Raw genomic sequence first — 5,667 nt, forward strand, 5'->3', positions numbered from 1 at the left:
GCTGCTACACTCTCGAATGCAGTAGACATAACCACATTACCCTACACTGACGTGAAACCACACATCAGACAACAACTTCGCAAAACATGGCAAACACACTGGAGTGAACAGACAGACAACAAGTTACACGTAATAAAACCACACTTGGGACCATACACCACCGACACACGCAATAGATACACTGAAGTCGCCTTGGCCAGATTACGGATAGGGCATACTCATGCAACGCACTCGCACCTTCTCACTGGGTCTCCAAGACCTCTGTGCAGTAGGTGCGGAGAGGCCCTATCCGTGATGCACATCCTCGTACAATGTAAGGCACTCGACACTACACGACGCAAACACTTCCCTCAACTACACACACGACATATTCCACCACACCCGTCACACTTCTTAGGAGACGAAGCCCTGTTTTCAATCCAACGCGTTTTCGAGTTTCTCACCGACGTAAAATTTTTACATCTCATTTCTTATCATGCATGTTGACAACCTGGCCCTTTACACCAGTCATCTTCATTACGTTGTGTTTTACTTTGTTTATTTTTACTAAAGTGTTCTTTTACTTCCATGTCACTTTCATGTAATCGCTTTTGTTTGGCGCTCTTTGCCCTTAGTCGGCCTTGCGCCATTAAACTCTAAACATCATCATCATCAATTTCCCTTTCATTTTGTAACCGCATTATCTGAATTCCGCAATGTAGCACACGGAACGATGGTAGGGGTTCAGGCGGTACGATGACATACTGATTGTAATGCACACTTTCGGTATCGCAAAAGGAATTGCAGTAGTCAGAGCAATAATGCAGTGACTGAGCGTTAACTAAAGTTTACTTTTAACAAAAGTGTGGCTAACACATTCGATAAGGTGACAGCTAACAAATTATTCAGGGTGACCAAATATTCTAATTCATAATAGTATTTATGTGCCTGTTGTTGGACTTTTCTGTTTTGTTACAAGTATAAAAAATGTGCGCCATTGGTATTAAGCGCTGGTATTTGAACACGCCAGTACGCAGTACTAAATTTAAGGCTTCAAGGTTAGCGTGATGGGCGATTGCATAGCGACAATGGCAATTTCAACAAAAAAGCAAAGAACAGAAAATATATCCCACCATCATATCTCTTGGCGTTGGCTTTATGAATAGTTGCTAGGACAACATAAAGTCTGAGCGATAAAGAAGTTGGTAAATCGTCGCCACTTCATGTGTTTTTCTAATATCTCCTAATTATTTAAAGTTTCCTTTTGCCATTGCGCCACTGCCCTTGGGGAGCAGCAGCATTTTGAATGTTAGTTTGTGTTTTGATTTGACGGTCGTTTTAAACCAGTAAATGTTTCTTTTTCTAATTTCAGTGATAATTCAACTCATCGAACCAGTTTGCGAACCGGTTCAAGCTCCAGAACCGGTTCGCGAACCGGTTCGGTACGTGATTTTGTCGAACCGGAACTGAACTGGAACAAAATTATTTCACCCGAACCCGAACCGTAACCGAACCGCTATTTTTTTCGGTTCGACACCCTGATATATATATATGTATATATATATATATATATGTATATATTATATATATATATATATATATATATATATATATATATATATATAAGCACTAGAAGAACCCTCTCCAGTAGCCAGAGGGAATATTTCATATAATGGTTGAGTCAGGAACAAAAAGAAAACAGTAGTATAAAGAATTTGGAAAAACAGAAAGAGGAGAAAAAATGCCCTCCGGGTGGGCCTTTTTTCTCCACTTTCTTTCTGTCATTCCAAATTCCTTATCCGTTTCTATGAGCTAACAAATTCTCCCCTTTGCTTTCCGAGGTTTTCTTGACTACCAACCCCTATTTCAGTCTTGACCCAATGAGCCCCTCATTTTGCCATTCTGATTTACTATATATATATATATATATATATATATATATATATATATATAGACTGAAAAGATAAAACTCACACAGAGCGCGAAAAAAATAAGGTTAGTAGAGACAGAGACAAACGAGAAAGACTTAGAAAATAAAAATAAGTTTACTGACGTTTCAGGGAGAGGACTCCCTTTCTTCAGAGTACGAAAGAAAGAAAGAAAAACACGCGCCCAGTGTGGGGACCGAACCCACGCCTTTCGATTAGATCTCGAATGCCTTACCAACTCGGCTATCTGGGCGACTGTGTTCTGCTTCACTTTCTGGGGTATTTATATTTACACTGTATCTGACGCTTGAGGGTGGTAGCCAGCGCCACTTCAGACTACAAGGGGAGAAGGGGACCTTCTTTTTCAACCTGGGCGCGTGTTTTTCTTTCTTTCTTTCTTTCTCACGTAATTAATAAAGGTTAATAATAATGTAACGTCACTAACGGTAAAAAAAATAGTCTAACCTTCCCCTATGCCTTCTTTGGCGTTGTAGACTGCCGGCATTTCTTTCTGTATTTCCTAACGAGCCCCTCATTTCTAAACCCTATTATCGCGCGAAAGCTTAGCGAGGGCCTCGGTTCTGGCAGCCTTGATGCCAAGGTAGCATAAGAGGGTTTCCCCCCAGTTGACCGCTCATGACAGGCTCTAGACGTTCGCGTCACGCCCCGGGGGTTGAAAAAGAAGGTCCCCTTCTCCCCGTGTAGTCTGAAGTGGCGCTGGCTACCACCCTCAAGCGTCAGATACAGTGTAAATATAAATACCCCAGAAAGTGAAGCAGAACACAGTCGCCCAGATAGCCGAGTTGGTAAGGCATTCGAGATCTAATCGAAAGGCGTGGGTTCGGTCCCCACTCTGGGCGCGTGTTTTTCTTTCTTTCTTTCTTTCTCACGTAATTAATAAAAGTTAATAATAATGTAACGTCACTAACGGTAAAAAAAAATAGTCTAACCTTCCCCTATGCCTTCTTTGGCGTTGTAGACTGCCGGCATTTCTTTCTGTATTTCCTAACGAGCCCCTCATTTCCAAACCCTATTATCGCGCGAAAGCTTAGCGAGGGCCTCGATTCTGGCAGCCTTGCTGCCAAGGTAGCATAAGAGGGTGTCCCGCCAGTTGACCGCTCATGACAGGCTGTAGACGTTCGCGTCACGCCCCGGGGGTTGAAAAAGAAGGTCCCCTTCTCCCCGTGTAGTCTGAAGTGGCGCTGGCTACCACCCTCAAGCGCCAGATACAGTGTAAATATAAATACCCCAGAAAGGGAAGCAGAACACAGTCGCCCAGATAGCCGAGTTGGTAAGGCATTCGAGATCTAATCGAAAGGCGTGGGTTCGGTCCCCACTCTGGGCGCGTGTTTTTCTTTCTTTTTTTCTTTCTCACGTAATTAATAAAAGTTAATAATAATGTAACGTCACTAACGGTAAAAAAAAATAGTCTAACCTTCCCCTATGCCTTCTTTGGCGTTGTAGACTGCCGGCATTTCTTTCTGTATTTCCTAACGAGCCCCTCATTTCCAAACCCTATTATCGCGCGAAAGCTTAGCGAGGGCCTCGGTTCTGGCAGCCTTGATGCCAAGGTAGCATAAGAGGGTTTCCCGCCAGTTGACCGCTCATGACAGGCTGTAGACGTTCGCGTCACGCCCCGGGGGTTGAAAAAGAAGGTCCCCTTCTCCCCGTGTAGTCTGAAGTGGCGCTGGCTACCACCCTCAAGCGTCAGATACAGTGTAAATATAAATACCCCAGAAAGTGAAGCAGAACACAGTCGCCCAGATAGCCGAGTTGGTAAGGCATTCGAGATCTAATCGAAAGGCGTGGGTTCGGTCCCCACTCTGGGCGCGTGTTTTTCTTTCTTTCTTTCTTTCTCACGTAATTAATAAAAGTTAATAATAATGTAACGTCACTAACGGTAAAAAAAAATAGTCTAACCTTCCCCTATGCCTTCTTTGGCGTTGTAGACTGCCGGCATTTCTTTCTGTATTTCCTAACGAGCCCCTCATTTCCTTACTATATTATTCTGCGAAAGCTTAGCGAGGGCCTCGGTTCTGGCAGCCTTGATGCCAAGGTAGCATAAGAGGGTTTTCCGCCAGTTGACCGCTCATGACAGGCTGTAGACGTTCGCGTCACGCCCCGGGGGTCGAAAAAGAAGGTCCCCTTCTCCCCGTGTAGTCTGCAGTGGCGCTGGCTACCACCCTCAAGCGTCAGATACAGTGTAAATATAAATACCCCAGAAAGTGAAGCAGAACACAGTCGCTCAGATAGCCGAGTTGGTAAGGCATTCGAGATCTAATCGAAAGGCGTTGGTTCGGTCCCCACTCTGGGCGCGTGTTTTTCTTTCTTTCTTTCTTTCTCACGTAATTAATAAAAGTTAATAATAATGTAACGTCACTAACGGTAAAAAAAATAGTCTAACCTTCCCCTATGCCTTCTTTGGCGTTGTAGACTGCCGGCATTTCTTTCTGTATTTCCTAACGAGCCCCTCATTTCCAAACCCTATATATATATATATATATATATATATATATATATATATATATATATATATATATATATATATATATATATATATATATATATATATATATATTTGTATTTTTGTGTGTGTGAGTGTTGTGCCAGAGAATCCGGCCCAAATTCGTTGCATAGGGTCACGCGCCGACCGCGGGGCCGATTCACGCCTCGTCCAAACCAGACCAAACCACCACCAGCCGACTTGCCCACACTTGCCCTGCCGCAGTGTCGCCTCTCGTTGTGCGTCGCGGCGTGGGCGTCGCTCCTCCGTTTCCCTATCGGGCGGCTCGGCTGACTCAACCGCTTCTCTACCATTCGTCAGATTTAAAACATCAGCTAGTGAGAGCCCTGATAGGAGCGATTCAAACTTCTCGGGGCCACAAGAGAATTCCGGGGGTATAAAAACCCACCCGGATAACTTATCGTCGGCATTGTCTAGCGGCATTTTTCGGCGACGCTTTTCGGAGGCACCGAGTGAAGAGGTGCTTTCGCCTTTGTGCGAGCCATGTAACGTTTGCTTACCCTTGTACATACTGTATGTAAATGTTACTTCAACTTTTCGTCGACTCGAGAACTTCATCGCTCTGCTCTACGCCGCGTCGATAGCGGACGGCGCAAGGCAACGTCGCTACGTCGGTGACTGCGCTCGGATGGGTAGTCGCAAAAGTGGTGCCTGCGGTGAGCATGCCCAGTCCCAACAGCGGAGACAGCGTCGGGATGGCTGAATCGCAACATCGGTGACAAGCTGATATGCGAGTCACAACCTTGGTGACTGCGGTGGGATGTCCAGTCGCAACAGTGTGTGTGTGTGTGTGTGCGCGCGTGTGTACGTGCGCGTACGCGTGCGCATGTGCATGTGCTTGTGCGTGTGTGCGTGTGTGTGTATGCGGGTTTGTGTGTATGTGTTTGTGTGTGTGTGTTTGTGTAAATGCACCACCTTAAGGCGGCAGAACAGAAGTCTCTCATGAATGCGTTGCAGTTCAAGACAGTGTTTCTGTAATACCTTTTATCCCCAACGTTGCACGCAGTTGTGAACGTACTCACTGTCTCAACAAAGCTAGAGAAAAAGAACTTAATGATGTCTTGCCACCCTCCTGTATAAAGTTAATTTCTTGATTTACGTCCAAGTATGGGCGCTCACCCACAGTCTCCCCAGAACTTCATGTTCAGCTTTCACCCTTCTACATGTTTGCAGGCTTCAATAGTTTTGGGTGTATTTCTCATCGCGCAAAGTGCACAATTCAGCCCATTTGTTTGT

The 5,667-nt window shown here is 44.9% G+C and overlaps 3 non-coding genes across 3 annotated transcripts; all 3 read left to right on the forward strand.

Moving 5' to 3' along the window:
* The first annotated feature begins 2,695 nt into the window (after nt 1-2,695).
* Trnar-ucu (transfer RNA arginine (anticodon UCU)) lies at nt 2,696-2,767 on the forward strand. Its single transcript has one exon. It is a non-coding gene; the product is annotated as a tRNA-Arg (tRNA).
* A 413-nt stretch (nt 2,768-3,180) lies between these two features.
* Nucleotides 3,181-3,252, forward strand: Trnar-ucu (transfer RNA arginine (anticodon UCU)). The gene has a single exon. It is a non-coding gene; the product is annotated as a tRNA-Arg (tRNA).
* Nucleotides 3,253-3,665: 413 nt separating this feature from the next.
* On the forward strand, nt 3,666-3,737 carry Trnar-ucu (transfer RNA arginine (anticodon UCU)). Its single transcript has one exon. It is a non-coding gene; the product is annotated as a tRNA-Arg (tRNA).
* Nucleotides 3,738-5,667: the final 1,930 nt, after the last annotated feature.

The sequence above is a fragment of the Haemaphysalis longicornis genome, unplaced genomic scaffold (genome assembly GCF_048455015.1).
Source record: "Haemaphysalis longicornis isolate Haplotype H1 unplaced genomic scaffold, Haemaphysalis longicornis Haplotype H1 scaffold_10, whole genome shotgun sequence".
Taxonomy (NCBI): domain Eukaryota; kingdom Metazoa; phylum Arthropoda; class Arachnida; order Ixodida; family Ixodidae; genus Haemaphysalis; species Haemaphysalis longicornis.